The sequence below is a fragment of the Tursiops truncatus genome, chromosome 15 (genome assembly GCF_011762595.2).
Source record: "Tursiops truncatus isolate mTurTru1 chromosome 15, mTurTru1.mat.Y, whole genome shotgun sequence".
NCBI classification, from domain to species: Eukaryota; Metazoa; Chordata; class Mammalia; order Artiodactyla; family Delphinidae; genus Tursiops; species Tursiops truncatus.
In genome coordinates, this window is record NC_047048.1 from 62,340,678 (window position 1) to 62,358,667 (window position 17,990).

At 38.1% G+C, this 17,990-nt stretch overlaps 1 protein-coding gene across 13 annotated transcripts in view; it reads right to left on the reverse strand.

The window, feature by feature from the left end:
• The window catches only part of NCOA6 (nuclear receptor coactivator 6), a 97,493-nt gene that overhangs the window by 76,455 nt on the left and 3,048 nt on the right, over positions 1-17,990 (reverse strand). Inside the window, exon 2 of one of the 13 annotated variants that reach the window (XM_019950682.3) lies at positions 1,174-1,251. The exons of the other annotated variants lie outside the window; for them this stretch is intronic. The gene's annotated coding sequence lies outside the window, so the exon portion shown is untranslated. The remainder of the gene's footprint in view (positions 1-1,173; positions 1,252-17,990) is intronic. 13 annotated transcript variants of the gene reach the window in all.

Consider the following 17,990-nt stretch of genomic DNA (forward strand, 5'->3'; position numbering starts at 1 on the left):
TAACTTGTTTAAGGTTTTACAGCTAGTAAGTGACAGAGCTGTGACTGGAGCCCAGTCAATTAGTCATAGAGGCTGGGCTCTTCACTACCACCACCACCCCACTCTATACCTCAGACCACTCGAGTATTAGGTAAAAGCATACTCTCAGCTCACTAGAGACTAATAGGTTCATCCACTCATTCAACAAATATTTAAGCATATAGCACATGTTAGTTATTGTTCTAAATGCTAAAGATATAATGGTGAAAAAAATATAGACATGGTACCTGCTTTTACAGAGCTTTCATTCTAGTAAAAATTTAGGTTTAAAGTACAGGATTCTAAAACAAAATATTTATCCCTGATTTATATATTTATCCAAATATTTACGCAAAAAAATTCACAAGGTGCGTAGTGGCCAGATCTGCTTTAACTAGCTAAAACGGTGATTCCCAAACTTGGCAGCACTTTAGAATCACCTTGGGATCTTCTAAAAATTCCCAGGCCATACCCCCACAATCTAGGGTGGGGGGTGGTGGTAGGGAGGGGGAACAAAGACATTAGTACTTTGCAAAGCTCCAAAGGTGATTCCAATGTAAAGACAAGTTTGGGAAATCACTAAGCTTGAGTTTTTATCGGTCTGAATAATGATAAAGTTCATTCATGGTGATGCAGACAAGGGTAAAAGAAAAGAAAACAAACAAACAAAACCCATATATACTTGCCCTTCCCTTAACCAGAGATATGCAAGGTAAAGGTAGCTTTGTTTTACCCCAATGTTATGAATTCTGAGAACATTAGAAAGAGGGCCATATAATTATTTTCCTTCTTGGATTTATCCATGCCTCCATCACCCACCAGAATCACAGACAACTGAGATATTCACCTTTTCATCTTTTCCTGGTACTTTCCATGGAACCAATAAAGAATTCTGCCATATTATATATATTCAGCATAACTGATAAAGATATAACAACTGCTTTTATATTAAGCAGATCTTATTTAATTCAGTCACTTTGGGTCCAATCCACATGCCAAATGCAGCTTGCCGAAGTAAAATACCCTGTGGACACTGAGATCAAAATGGCTTCTTTTTTTAAAAAAAGTCTACTTCCTAATTCAATTCTTTGTTTAGGCTGAATCCAAATCTTTTATAACTCGAACTTGCATTTGTGTACTACAGAATCAACAGACCTGTTTAAGAACTCTCTGACCACTCTCAGAAAAGATAGTCAGAAGTTGAGTAGGACCCCTCTCCATTCCATCCAGGACCTAGACAGAAAGGAAAAAGGGCAAAGAGGAAGAAGAAAAACATCAGAAGACTTAATATATAATCCCAATAAACCTATTCAAAGCAAATTTTTGTGACTGGCCAAATTCCTTCTATCACTGTTTCTGTTAATTTCACTCTAGAAAGAGTTGTGAAAGACATGAGATTACCTACAGCCTCAAGTCCAGTGATTTCTTTTAAAGGAAAGCTTATCATAATCACCAAGGAAGCTTTTTCAAAATACAACAGCAGTGGTCATACAAGTATGTTCTTTTTATAATTCATTATCCTTATGATTTGTGCACTTCGCATTATGTGTGTTATACTTCAAGTAACAAATATCAAAAAACAGATACATTTGTCCTGGGCAGAACCCCTGAAGAATTCTAATTAAGAAGGTAGCAGAAAACAGTCCCACAGAGGTTAGTAAACCTCTTTTACATGATTTGCCCTAGTTACATGATTTGCCCTAGGTCACATATGTCGTTAGCTACAGACTTAGTCCTTCTTGTCATTTTCCTACTCTTTCTGTTGTAAAACTGTAAATATGCTAATAATATTAAACTTTTAAATTTAACATTTACTCTCCTTATTCTCTGAAAAAAAATTTTATTACATGCAACTACTGCAAAAAACAAACAAGTAAACAAATAAATGGGAAACACAGATGTCCTGGGTTCACAACTGTGCACCATCGCAGCTGTTGCACCACCCATATAAGGAAATTAAATAAAGTCTAATGCTCATCCAATGATTTCCTAACTGCAGTATCCATTTTTTATGCTTCAATACAAATGTCAAATGATTAGTAGTAAAATTAACTGAATAAATCTTGAGAACAGACTAGCATTATTTATAATAATGAAACACAGGTTGACAGAAAGGAAAAAGAGCCAGGCTGAGCATGGCAGGATGAGTGTGCCCCAAGTTCTAGTTGTGACCTTCTCATAAAGTTGTATGATTTGGAGCAGGGTACAATCTCTCTGTGCCTAAGACACCTAAATTATAAAATGAGAGGATGGATCACTAAGCTAGCGCTAAAGAGAATCACAGGTTCCTTCTAGATTTAAGAAAACTCAAAGACTGTTTATCAGGAAATATAATTATTTTCTATATGCTTTCACATTAACAAATAATATCTCTACTCAAATGTTTTAAGTAGCTTTGTAAAATAAGAATCCTAGAATTCCTCTGGCATCTGATTCATAAACACAAGCATATTCTTCAGCTTGTGTCAAATACAAATCTCCTAGATTTGTTGTCTAGGTGCAAGATGTCTCCCTCTCAAATATGGCTAATAACAATACCCTTGATACTTTTCCACCACCACCATAAGACTTTTTTGCATGAGTTTAACTTTATATTTTGAAATCATTTCAGACTTGCAGAGCACAAGCTATTTTTTAAATAGAAAATATATGTGTAAAGAAGTCCCTCACAGGGGGCTCCCCTGGTGGCACAGTGGTTAAGAATCCGCCTGCCAATGGAGGGGACACGGGTTCAAGCCCTGGTCCAGGAAGATCCCACATGCCACGGAGCAACTAAGCCCGTGCACCACTACTACTGAGCCTGTGGGCCACAACTACTGAAGCCTGCGTGCCTAGAGCCTGTGCTCTGCAACAAGAGAAACCACTGCAATGAGAAGCCCGTGCAGCGCAACGAATGGTAGCCTCCGCTCACCACAACTAGAGAAAGCCTGCGCGTAGCAACAAAGACCCAACGCAGCCAAAAATAAATAAAATAAAATAAATAAATTTATATAAAAAAAAATAAGTCCCTCACAGGGACTTCCCTGGTGGCACAGTGGTTAAGACTGTGTGCTCCAATGCAGGGGGCCCGGGTTCAATCCTTGGTCAGGGAACTAGATCTCACATGCATGCCACAACTAAGAGTTCGCATGCCACAACTAAGGAGGCTACCTGCTGCAACTAAGACCTGGCACAACCAAATAGACCTGGAACAACCAAATAAAATCAATCAATCCATCCATCAATCAATAAAATTCCTTAAAAAAAAAGTTCCTCATAATTTCTTTTTTCTTAATTTCTAATCTACTGTAATTTGAATATTTGCAATGGATGCATTTGTTCAACCTCCGTTTACCAACCACCTACTATGTATCAGGCACTCTGCTAAACAGTTTCCTGCTCCTGAAGTTACTATATAAGAAACAAAAAAATTGTGGAAAGGATAATTTAAATAATATTTTCATGAATGCCTAGGTCTGGATATTACACTTATAGTATTTTAAAAATTAAGCTGGGGCTTCCCTGGTGGCACAGTGGTAGGGAGTCCGCCTGCCAATGCAGGGGACACGGGTTCGTGCCCCGGTCCGGGAGGATCCCACATGCCGCGGAGTGGCTGGGCCCGTGGGCCATGGCTGCTGAGCCTGCGTGTCCGGAGCCTGTGCTCCGCAACGGGAGAGGCCACAACAATGAGAGGCACGCGTACCGCAAAAAAAAAAAAAAAAAAATTAAGTTGGCCTTTTAACCACATAACCTTAAATGTTTCAGGATAAGGCATTTTTTAAAGTATATTAATAAACAGTTAAATGTGAACTGTGAAAGACAATTTGCTATGGCACAACTTAATTTAAGATCCAATTCCATCCTCCCTACACCCTCTTATAAGATTCTTATAAAACTCTTACATGCTTCCTGTTCCCAAGTCCAGGGTTCCCAACGGAAAATTTATGCAAACCTCCAGCCAAATCATAGAAACTTAGTGCCCTGAAAAGATCAACAAAATGCCTGTCAAGGAGACTGGCATTTCACTACTGTAACAACCCTGGTTTGCTCTTGGTAGGGATAATAGACAATTTAAGAGATTAGGGAATATTAACATTAAATCTTCATTTCAATCCTGACATTTTAGTATAAGAAACAAAAAATAAATCTGTGAAATGCAAAATTTGAAATCCCTAAAACTACTCATGCTAACACAGATATATACAGTTGACCTTTTTTTTTTTTTTTTTTTTGCGGTACACGGGCCTCTCATTGTTGTGGCCTCTCCCGATGCGGAGCACAGGCTCCGGATGCGCAGGCCCAGCGGCCATGGCTCACGGGCCCAGCTGCTCCGCTGCATGTGGGATCTTCCCGGACCGGGACGCGAACGCGTGTCCCCTGCATCGGCAGGTGGACTCTCAACCACTGTGCCACCAGGGAAGCCCTACAGTTGAGCTTTGAACAACGTAGGAGTTAGGGGCTCTGACCCCAGAAGCATTCAAAAATTTGAGTATAAGTTTACAGCCAGCCCTCCATATCTGTGGTTTTATATCCATGGATTCGACCAACTGTGGATGTACTGTACTATGTATTTATTGAAAAAAAAAAATCTGCGTATAAGTGAATTGGCACAGTCAGACCATGTTGTTCAAGGGTCAACTGTAGTTAATAATTTTAATTGAGTACAATATAAACTAACAGATTAAGTCAGAGGTTCAATGAGAGTTTTCCCATCTTGTTAGATACCACAGTAAATGGATAAAGTAAAATGTAAAGAAAAACTACTTTATATGTCATGTTCTAGTTGTGAACCACCACTTTCTTTCATTCATAATAAAGCTTCAGTCGAAAAACAATGCAGGGGGACTTCCCTGGCAGTCCAATGGCTAAGACTCCGCACTCCCAATGCAGGTGTCACAGGTTCGATCCCTGGTTGGGGAACTAAGATCCTGCATGCTGCACAGAGTGGCAAAAAAAAAAAAAAAAGGGAATTCCAGTCTTTTAACCCATGCTGTAATATACAAATGACATTGAAAAGCTGACCAAATCCTACAATCTAGGAAGTAATTTTTTAAAAATTCCCTAAATATAACTTGATGAGACCGAGCACCATTAGAGGTCCCTTGGTAATCATCCAGTCCAATACCTGCATGGAACAGACAAAAAAATTAAGGCCCGAGTAAACAATTTGTCCATAGCTTCTTAGTTGTAGGGAAGTCTTTCATTTTATGTATGACACTTCTTTACAAAAGAAATACTTCATTTTAAAAGCACTAGAAAAGCAGGTTATATAATGATAATGAATGTTGCCTTGCCTGAAGAAAGTGTTGAAGACAACTTGAGAGAACAATGGCTTTTTTTTCTCTATTAAGTTTCTAACAAGAAACTTAAATCATGAAATCTGGGCTCTAAATTACAAAAGTCCTTAGGCCATCATTCTAAGAGTCTGCCAGTGTTTCTTCTTCTCCACTGTTTTAACACAGAGTCATCCCTCGGTATCCATGGGGTATTGATTCCAGGACCGCTCCGCAAAACTAAAATCTGCAGATGCTCAAGTCCCTTATATAAAATGCTGTAGTATTTGCATATAACAGCACATCCTACCCATATACTGTAAGTCATCTCTAGATTACCTATAATACCTAACACAATGTAAATGATACGTAAATAGTTGTAAATACAATGTAAATAGTTTCCAAAAACTTGACAAATTCAAGTTTTGCTCTTTGGAACTTTCTGGAATTTTTGGGGGGGAATGTTTTCATTCCCTGGTTGGTTGAATATGCAGATGAGGAACCCACGGATACAGAGGGTCAGGTGCATTCACAGTTTTGTCAGGCCTTTTTTTTTTTTTGCTTTATGCTCTTACAATTGTCACTTTCTTTTAAAATCAAACACTGGAGTCCTCAGATCAGCTTTCAGCTACAGCTAGCCTGTAGCTACCATTTCATCATTATTGATGACCCAGAATACACTTGGCAAACCTGCAGACAGAACTGTTATTAGATGAGTACACTATTATTTTCAAACATAGGTAGAGCATCCAAACTGACTTGGAACAACCAGAAAAACATTTTTTCAAAATTCAAGAGAGATTTCTTAAAATAATCTTATCCGTAAATAATGAAGAAGAGATAATTTTTTGATCAGGAGAAGAAATTCAATGGCATAATAAACAGGTTCATTTATATTAAAAAACAAAGAAATAAATTTCTGCCCCAGTTGCAAAAACAAGAAAAACAAAATTAAGGTTAAAAATTAACAAAACAGGGCTTCCCTGGTGGCACAGTGGTTGAGAGTCCGCCTGCCGATGCAGGGGACACGGTTTTGTGTCCCGGGTCTGGGAAGATCCCACATGCCACGGAGCGGCTGGGCCCGTGAGCCATGGCCGCTGACCCTGCGCATCCGGAGCCTGTGCTCTGCAACAGGAGAGGCCGCAACAGTGAGAGGCCCGCGTACCGCAAAAAAAAAAAAAAAAAAATTAACAAAACAAAAATATAGAAAAAAATTTAGAAGAATTATTAACTTCAGTGGAATGGTGGTGAGCAAGACAGGAACCTAGAAATCATAAAGAAAAAGACTGACAGACATGATTAGATATTTAAAATAGTCTATATGTCAAAGAAACCACAAAGTCAAAAGCCAAATGAAAGGCTGGGATAATATACTTGCACAATGTGACAAAAAAGGGGTTAATACCCGAAATACACAAAAGTATCCCCAAACTGATTAAAAAGTAAAAAATTAACAACCCAAGAGAAAAATAAGTTAAAGGATTGGCAAAGATGATTTGCAGAATAGGGAATGCAAATTGGACAATGAATGTACGCGATTTATTAATGGTCAGGGAAACGAACATTAAAATAAGAAAACACTTTTCACCCAGCTGATAGGCAGAAACTAAAAAGATACCTGTTATCCAGGGCCAGTGGGAATAAGAACTGCAACCACCTTTATGGAAAATAACCTGGCAGTTCATAATATTGAAATAACCCATACTTGGGAATTTATCCTACAGAAGTAAAAGCTTCACTTCTTAAAGATATATGTATAAAAATGTCTACTGTTTGTGATGGGGAAAAAAATTGGAAACAACCTGAATGCCCATTGAGATAAATCTACATAAATGGAGTATTATGCAGCACAAAAAAATGAATTAGATATCTGTTTAATGATATGGAAGAAAACGTATGATACCCTATAAAGTAAAAAACAGAAGTTGTAGTATAATGCATATGGCATCATGAAAATCTTACAAAATAAGACAGAATATGAATCAGTATGTATATTTGTGTTTCTAAGAGCATAGAGAAAAACATGGAAGAATCACATTAGGCTAGTTGGATATGTTGGAGGATGTGAACTGGAGAGGAGGGGATGGTTGGCTTTCTCTTTGTGCACCTCAGATGAGACCCAACTTGTTCAATAAGCCTATACTGCCTTTGTGGTTTGAAAGGAAAATCCTATTTGAGCATTATTTGCAGCAGAAAATGGAATTAAAAAAATCTATAATAGGAATGACAGAAAAAAATAGCTATTTAAAATTGATAAAGAATTGGTATATAAGACAGCCAAATGAAACACTCAAGAGGACAAGAAACAAAAATAAATTCTGAGTGCTTCTGGGGTGGGTTTGTAAAACAACTTATGAATTCAGGATTTATCTCCATTTCAAAAAGAAAAATAAGAGAAATCTTTTATTCAAGACCTTTATGTTTCTCAATTTTTGCCTGCTTAGAATGCTTTTTTTAAAAAAAATTAAGTAATTTATTTATTTTTGGCTGCATTGTGTCTTCATTGCTGCACATGGGCTTTCTCTAGCTGTGGTGAGGGGGGTCTACTCTTCGTTGAGGCATGTGGGCTTCTCATTGTGGTGGCTTCTCGTTGTGGAGCATGGGCTCTAGGCGCACGTGTGTCAGTAGCTGTGGCACATGGGTTCAGCAGTTGTGGCTCTCGGGCTCTAGAGCACAGGCTCAGCAGTTGTGGCGCATGGGTTTAGTTGCTCCATGGCAATGTGGGATCTTCCCAGACCAGGGATTGAACCCATGTCCCCCGCATTGGCAGGAGGATTCTTAACCACTGCGCCACCAGGGAAGTCCCTAGAATGATTTTTAAAATAGCAAACGTGACTCATCACAAAATTCTGTCAAAGAAATGCCCTCTATTACATATTTGCAATATGTAAGGTTTATTTTTTTTTTGTTAAATTACATTTGATTTTAGTTATATTTTGAAACTTGAAATTTATCTTTTATAACAACGCACCATTCTTTATTACACTGTATAAAATTTAAAAATATATAGTACAAATTTGAAAATATCAAATCTACACTGAACAAAGGGTCAAATGATATGAAAAACTGGTTCAAACAAGATTGAAAAATACTCATCATTGATAAAAATTTTAAAAAAAATTGATAGTCACAAAAGAAAAAAATGCAACTTCGCAATGGAGAGATCTGGCAGTCACAACCTTAACCCTATGATCAAAGTTATCATCAATAGTGGGACAACAAGACATTTATGCACCTCAGGATATGATGCAATGTAAAGAGTATTTATTAAATATTTTTGCCGAAATGTTTAGCTAGAATCTAATCAAGTCTTAAACCTTCCAGTTTAGGGAAATACAACAACAAAAGAACAAGTTAAGGGACTTCCCTGGTGGTCCAGTGGTCAAGACTCCGTGCTCCCAATGCAGGGGGCCTGGGTTTGATCCCTGGTCGGGGAAGTAGATCCCACATGCATGCCTCAATTAAGAGCCCGCATGTAGGGCTTCTCTGGTGGCACAGTGGTTAAGAATCCGCCTGCCAATGCAGGGGACACGGGTTCGAGCCCTGGTCCGGGAAGATCCTACATGCCGCGGAGCAACTAAGCCCGTGCGCCACATCTACTGAGCCTGAGCTCTAGAGCTCGTGAGCCACAACAATGGAACCTGCGTGCCACAACTATTGAAGCCCATGCGCCTAGAGCCCGTGCTCTGCAACAAGAGAAGCCACCACAATAGAAGCCCACGCACCACAAAGAAGAGTAGGTCCCCCTCACCGCAACTAGAGAAAAGCCCACATGCAGCAATGAAGACCCAACACAGCCAAAAATAAGATAAAATAAAAATTAAGAAAAAAAATGGAATTATTAAAAAAAAAAAGGGCCCGCATGTAAACAAAGATCCCACGTGCCGCAACGAAGACCTAACACGGCCATAAATAAATAAAGTTTTAAAAAAGAAAACAATCAAAAAAAAAAAAAAAAAAAAAAAAAAAAAAAAAAAGAAAACAATCAGATATATCCAGGATGTGGGACATACAACAAGAAAACTGCTCGGATCTCAACAAATCAGTGCCATGGGGGGAAAAAAGGTGAGGAAGCAGACAAGAAATGAGAATTGTTCTAGGTTTAAAAAAAAAAGACTACAAAAACAGCAACATACAGATACAATGCATAGTTCTTAATTTGATTCCACTTTGAACCAGGCAGTTATGTCATTATGGAGACAACTGGAGAAACAAATATAGACTTAATGTTAGAAACATTAAGGAATTAATGATAATTTTGTTCAGTATGATAACGGTGTTGTGATAATGTAGGAAAATGTTCTTATTTGTAAGAGATACATGCTACAGTATTTAAAGGCATAATACTATGATGCCAATTTTATTTTTATTTTTTTTAATTTTTAAAAAAATTTTTTGGAGGCCACACCACACGCCATGCAGGATCCTAGCTCCCTGACCCAGGGATCGAACCCACACCCCTGGCATTGGAAGCACCAAGTCCTAACCACTGGACTGCCAGGGAAGTCCAATGTCTTTATTTTTAAAAGGCTTAACATAATAAGTATATAAGTAAGCATATGGCAACATGCTGAATAAGGGTGTTCATTGTACTATTTCTGGTAGCGTGTTTTTGGTATGTTTGGAATTTTTCATAATAAAACATTTAAAATATCAAAACTCTCACAAAACTGTGACACACCACTATTATACTAGAAGAAAAAAATTATAAAATCTAATATTAACAACTGGTAGTTGTTCTACAGAATAACAATATGGCTAAAAAGTGATATCCTTAGACCTAACTGAATTATTTTAGGGAACATACTCTAAGAAAAAAATTAGGGGGGGGCGGTTATAAAAAGGTGTTACAGCAGTATAATTTAGAATTGCAAATCAAAAATAAAAACATACTGGAAATCATACAAATGCCAAATAACCAGGGAGTATTTAAACTTTATTATCTATTCATTAAAAATGTTAACTACATAGACATGTGGAAAAGTATATCAATATAAGGCCAAATGAAAGAAGACTATAAAAAACTATATGAGGGCTTCCCTGGTGGCACAGTGGTTGAGAGTCCGCCTGCCGATGCAGGGGACACGGGTTCGTGCCCAGGTCCGGGAAGATCCCACATGCCGCGAAGCGGCCGGGCCCATGAGCCATGGCCGCTGGGCCTGCGCGTCCGGAGCCTGTGCTCCGCAACGGGAGAGGCCACAACAGTGAGAGGCCCGCGTAACGCAAAAAAAAAAAAAAAAAAAAAAAAAACTATATGAAAAGACTGTATGCATATGATGACTAGGACGTTATGTGTTTGTCTGTAATATTTAAACATAATTTTAGAAATTTCATGAAAACACATGCTCTTAGAGAAAATATAAGCAATGAAAATATAGAATCAGGAAGAAATGCCTGGGCACAAATAAGGAAAAGCACCTGAGCACTGCTGACCACAATTTGAATGAATATTGACAATTTGAATACAGTCCTATTGTGGACAAAAGTCAACATAACTATCATTTAAAAGACACAGAAAAAGAAGGTATCATTGGCTTGGATAGTACATAATCTTCCTCAATTCTTTCCATTAGTCAGATGTTTTAAAAAGAGATGGAAAAACTGAAAGGCGTTCAGAGAAAAATCAAGAGGTAAAAAATACGATGGAAAATAGGTGATTTTGAAGAAAGATTTGAAAGAAAATGAAGAACAACATGATTATCAATATTTAAATCCATAGAGAGGCTTTTGAATAGAATAGAGATCTTAAAAAGCAGATGTATCTCAATGCCCACAGATGACTGACCAAGAGGCTAGTAAACTCTCATTTGTTGTGGTATTTTTGTTTTTTACATATGAGGAATATCTTGACGGTCTTGGTGAAAAGTTACTGGCATAGGCAAATGAGGGAGGCTGGGTGTGTTAAATCACTGACCATCTGTTTTTCTTTAGGGTGTCTACTCATCCATGTTCATCTGATCGTAGAATCTTCCTGAAGCTTGCATTAATTATCCAAAGTCTGAATTAGTTATACACCATTTCAAAATTCTGCAGGGCTATACTGCTGCCACACACTACCCACTCAGCAGCATTCAAATATCCTAGATCTGATGTCTAGGACCCAATACAATACTCTGGTTTCATCTCCTCACAACTCCTCAATATACCAGCAAACCAGACTTCTCTATCTCATTTCCTAAACATTCCTTATGCTTTCCTGTGTCCATCATTCCTCTGGTTCTTTTTTCCCTAACTCATTTCGTTGCAATTTTACTCTTCCATTTAATAAGTAAATTTAAATTTAATACTTCTGTATCATGTCACCCGTTTTAAGTTGAACTGTCTCCCCAAAAGATATTTAAAGTACTAACTCCCAGTACCACAGAATGTGACCTGATTTGGAAATACAATCAGTACAGATGCAATTAGTTAAGATGAGGTAGACCCCCAATCCAATATGACTGGTGCCCTTATAAGAGAGAAATTTGCACACAGAGACAGAGACACAGGTAGAATGCCTGTGACAACAGAGATAGAGACTAGAGTGATGTAGTCGCAAACCAAGAATTGTCAAGAATTGATGGAAGTCTCGTGATTTCCCTGGTGGTACAGTGGTAAGGATCCGTCTGCCAATGCAGGGGACATGGGTTTGAGCCCTGGTCCAGGAAGATCCCACATGCCACAGAGCAACTAAGCCCGTGAGCCACAACTACTGAGCCTGTGCGCCTAGACCCCGTGCTCTGCAACAAGAGAAGCCCTCACACCACAATGAAGAGTAGCTCCCGCTCCCTGCAACTAGAGAAAGCCTGCGCACAGCAACAAAGACCCAACACAGTCAAAAATAAATAAATAAATTTAAAAAGAATTGATGGAAGTCTCAGAGGGAACGTGGCCCTGCTGACACCTCGAATTCAGGTTCTAGCCTCAAGAACTGTGAGAGAATAAATTTTTGTTGTTTTAAGTCACCCAGTTTGTGGTAGTTTGTTATGGCAGCCCTAGGAAACTAATACACCACCTTTTCTAGAAGTCTTCCCTGATTCTCCAAGTAGAAGTGATCTCTCCTGGACTCCCACAGCACGTACTACTTCATTTGAAACACGCTTTCCCCTCTTTTTATGTTCACTTCACTTCCCCAAAGGAATTCGATTCTTGGAAGGTAGAAACTAATCAACTGTATACAGCCCTCCACAGTGGTAGGCAGTCAACATATACTGACTTTTTCTACACAGTTATTCATTCTGATTGTAATGCTTCTGAATGAGTTATCTCCACATACACTGAAGAGTTAAACATAACCTAAAAGAACTCAGATGAAGGTTCATTTTCTTTAGGAAACATCTCTAAATTCAAATGTACTTATATTAATTATATCAATATATTTCACATCGATATGTGCATGCACGTATATGTACATACTACCGACAGCTAATATCCACAATGGAAAAGAATGTTTACTTAATAAATCCACTATTTAAGGTCCATTGACTTGTCTTATTAAGTTTACTCAAATGCTGGTTTACCTAACATCTTCCTACCTTTACTGGTGTTTGGTAGTTAACCAGTGTCTTTGAATTTCTCCAAATGTTTGAATTTTTAAAGTCTGTATCTTACAGAAGGGACACAGAATTACTTCCAAACAACATTTAAAATTATGGCAAGGGACTTAATCTTATGAATAATTTCCCTAAGTAAAATCCAAAACAGGAATCTGATTCACAAATTTGCAATGAGTATTTCTTCCTGTGAGAGACTGCTGCTGACTGATCTTTAGAAAATGTACATAAATGGTACTATGGAACTAATATTCAACAGGTTCAGTGTCAGTAAAGCAGCTGGTTACTGGTGACTTGTTGCCTCTTTGCGTATGGGGGGATTTGCAGCTGATTAATGCTGAACACAAAGCTAAATATCTATTTAAAGTATGAATAACCTTTGAATTTGGTGATCATTAATATTATTAAAACTGACATGGTTTTTCTCCCAGCTTTATTGAGATATAACTGACATACAATATTGTGTAGGTTTAAGGTATACAATGAGATGGATACACATATATAGAGAAGTGATTATCACAATAAGGTTAGTTAACATATCCATCACATCACATAATTACCATTTTTAGGTGTATGGTGAAAACATTTAAGATCTATTCTTTTAGCAACTTTCAAGTATATAATACAGTACTGTTAACTATAGTCACCATGCTGTACGTTACATCCCCAAAACTTACTCATATTATAACTGAAAGTTTATACCCTTTGACAAACATCTCCCCATTTCCCCCATCTCCCAGCCTCTGACAACCACCATTATTCTATACTACTCTCTGTTTCTATGAGTTTTTGGGTTTCTAACTTAGTTAATATTAACTGATTGTTAATATTCTGACACAGAATATACAATTCTTCACAAGTTAAAAAAGATGTGGTTCTGGCCTTTTGCTTTTATAGGGCCTATATATAAACATAGCTTATCACCAAATTATAAGGCTGCATTTACTACCTTCAACAAAGCCTTAGTACTCCCTTTATGTACACATCTATATATACCTCTAGTCATTTATTAATTAACTCAGCAAATGTTTACTGAGCTCCTGGGCAGCGACCTTAAGTCGTTTTTAGAACACGGTAAGGTAGAAAAAGATTAAATTTTTAGAAATAAATAAATGTGCCAGACAACACAATAAGTAGACACCAGAGCTGAAGGAAGGGAGAGACGGACAGAGAGATATAGCCCCAGCCCATAGGAACAAACAATCTAGTGAGGAAGGAGATCGAGTAAACTAGCTCCACATCTCTCCTTTCTCCCCATGCTGCTCCTACACTCCACGACCAGGCTTACTTTCCTAATGTACAGATTTCATTATGTCACCGTATGGCCAAGAACTTTAGATGACTTCCCATTACCTAGTCAAACAATTCCAAACTTCTCAGCCTGGAACTGAAAAGGATTCAAAGCCTTCCATGTATATAGCATGCAGAGACTAAGAATACAGGCTTTGGAATTAGACTGCCTAGACCCAAATTCATTCTCTGTCAATTGTTAGTTCTATTTCTCAGTTTCTTTGTCTATAAAAAGGGGATAAAAATTGGTGCCTATCTCACAGGGTTGTTGGTGAGGATTAAATGAAATGCCACTTACGAAATTCCTGGCACATTATCTGGCAAGTAATACACATGTAAAAAATGAGAGCTACTGCTATTATTATTGCTGTTGTTCAATCTCCATTTCCAGCCTCAACTTCAACAACAGCCCTGTGACAGTCCTGATCAACAACCAAACTAGACTCTTTACTATCTCCTAAACACCCATCTCTACACTCATGCTTTCACTCAGCCTGTAAAAATACTGTCTCATCTCTAAGTATGAAGATCCTAACCGTTTTTGGCAGTCCTGCTTAAAGGCCACCTCTGAGGTGCCATCCTCTGATACCCCAGCTCCATAACACGTTATATATACACCCCACATGAAATCCTGGGTAGATTACTCCTTGTATTCTGCAAAGTTCTAGCGCAATGTATGTGGTAGGGTTCAATAAATGTTTGACAAGTGAATAAATGCCTATATTTCCTCTCTGTCATCCAAATGCTCTCTTGGAAAATAGCTCCATATCACAAGTAAAAAGATCTCTTCTGTAGTATTTCATAAAGCTGGTCAACTAGTTTTCTCTTCTATTACCAATGTGGCAATTTCTAACACAGTACTCAGCACACAGTAGATGCCTAAATATTCAATGATTTGGATTTCATCTCATCTTTTAATTTCAATTATCAATTTATTCATTATGACCAAGAATGATTCGGCCTTAGAAACAGATTTTAGTTTTTACCTGCTCACAAACTCATTTGTTAATTTCTGGCCATCCTGACAATATCCCAGTATGTCATTTATTGGTTTAGGAGAGGTAATATTTAAAACTTTGGTAAAGTTAGAACCAGAAAATCAAATGCCTATAGGATGATAAAGTAAATGAACAAAGCAAGAGAGTAGTGAGGATTGCAAAGAACTACAGGGAGGAGTTCCATTCCAGCAGATAGTCTAAGGCAGCAGCTAAAATTAAACAGCAACTTGGAAGCATCTCCTGCAACACTTATCTGTCAGCCATTCTGTTTTGACCTGAAAACCAAATTAATTCTACAACTGTGTTGAGCATATTGAGCTTCCACTCTGTGCCTAGAAATCTGAAATGAACAATAATGCTAAACAACAGCTAACATTATTGAACATTTTCTAGATGCCACACTGTTCTACACATTACATGAATTAACTTACTCCTGACAAAAACTCTATTATTCTTATTTTAAAGGTAAGGAAACTGAGGCACAAAGAGGTTATACAACATGTCCAAGGTACACAATGAGCAAGCAGTGGAGCTGGAAACAGGACCTTAGATAGACTTCACCAAAAAAGAGCTCACAATTTGAAAATAAGTGCCATTCAATAAATGGTGCTGGGAAAATTAATTGTACTTAGGAAAAAATGAACTGACCCTACCTCACACCACACACAGGAGTCAATTCCAGATAGAGAGCTAACATAAAAGGCAAAACAGTAGAGATTCAAAAAGATAATATAAAGAATAACTTCAAAATCTTGGGGGCAGAAAAGATAGATAAATTTGACTTTATTAAAATTCAGAACGTCTTTTTTCCCATTTTATTTATTTTTGAATTTTATTTATTTTTCTTATACAGCAGGTTCTTATTAGTTATCCATTTTATACATATTAGTGTACATATGTCAATCCCAATCTCCCAATTCATCCCACCACCACTTTCCCTCCTTGGTGTCCATACGTTTGTTCTCTACATCTGTGTCTCTACTTCTTAACAAAAGACAGCTTAGAGATTTAAAAAGATTAGCAACAAATTGGGAAATGGTATCTGTAATATGTATAACCAAGGAAGGATTAATAATCAGAAAATATAAAGAAATCTTTTGAAAAAGACAACCCAATAGAAAAATGACAAAACAAGCCCCAGCAAGGTCTAAACTGTAAAAACCTGGCACTAACCACAGTTGCCACAGTGGACCCCAAAACAGTAAACCTTGGCATCACTGACCAATATAAAATACTTGATGGGGGGCTTCCCTGGTGGCACAGTGGTTACGAATCCACCTGCCAATGCAGGGCACATGGGTTCGAGCCCTGGTCCGGGAAGATCCCACATGCTGCGGAGCAACTAAGCCCGTGCGCCACAACTACTGAGCCTGCGCTCTAGAGCCCGCGAGCCACAACTACTAAGCCCACGTGCCACAACTACTGAAGCCCGCATGCCTAGAGCCCGTGCTCCACAACGAGAAGCCACTGCAATGAGAAGCCCGTGCACCGCGATGAAGAGTAGTCCCCACTCGCTGCAACTAGAGAAAGCCCGTGCGAAGCAACGAAGACCCAATGTAGCCAAAAATATATAAATAAAATAAATTAAAAAATAATAATAAATGTAAATATTTAAATAAATAAATAAATAAAAATAAAATACTCAGGGTTCTACGTCATGCTGCAGATATGCAGAGCATGGGGAACCCAGCCAGAAAGACAGTGTCAAGATGGTTTTTCTTCTCATGTAGGAATTGGATGGTAAATCAGAAGTTTAATGTCCCACATTCAGACACACAGATCAGGAACTGGCAAACATCTTTGGTAAATGGCCAGAAAGTAAATATTTTTCAGTTTTGTGAGCTATATATTCTCTGTCACAACTACTCAAACTCTACCATTGGTACTGTGAAAGCAGCCAAAGACAATATGTAAATCAGTGTGCCTGTGTTGAAATAAAACTTTATTTACATAAATAGGTGGTGGAACAGATTTGACCTATGGGCCATAGTTTGCCAACCCCTGACATTGATAGCTATGATTTTCCTATACTCTAGGAATACTTTCCCAGTCTTTCACTGTTGACACATATGATTTCCTCAAGCAATAAATGACATCACACTTGACAGCTTTGCAATGGTTTCCAAAAGTCTATTATTCTACCAAAAACCATCTTCTCCCTTATTATCTATGACAATTCTTACTCACTTTCCTTTCACCCTTTTTTTTAACCTATTTGACAGCCACCACCCCAAACTAGGAATCTAAAAAACTCCCCCTCTCTCTCATCACTCACAATGTAATTATATAAATACCTGAAAATTCTAACTCTGTTCAATGCTCACAGCTTCTGCCTTGGTTCAGGCCCTCATTCCCTCATTCCTTCTTCCCTGATCTCCCAGTCTACCCTACCTGCAAAACACATCCATTTACCTCCTAAAAATTAAACCTCATCGTAACTCCCATCGTAACTCTGCTTCTTGAAAGTCTTGAATACCTCTCTAAAAGCTAAGGATTCAGTCCAAATTCCTTAGCAAGGTCTTCCACAACCAGGTTCCAAACAACCTTCCCAGTCTCATCTCCAACCACTCTTTCACACACACACTATACTCCAACCACATTAAATTACATTTCCTGAAAATGCATGCCCTTACCTGAAAGCTCTTCTTTCCAATTCTGCATCCGGCAAACTCCTCTACCCTTCACAACACATCTCAAGTCTCACTAGTTTACAAAGCCATCACTGATTCCTAGAGGAAAGACATGCCTACCTGTGTCCTCAGAACCTATGATAACTCTCCTTTGGCATTTAACATCCTGAACTGCCACTGTTGACTTGTTCACTTCTCTCATGGGACTGAATATCCAAACTGAAAAGACCCTGCCCTGCCTTAAAGACCTTTGACTCCTCAGAGTCTAGC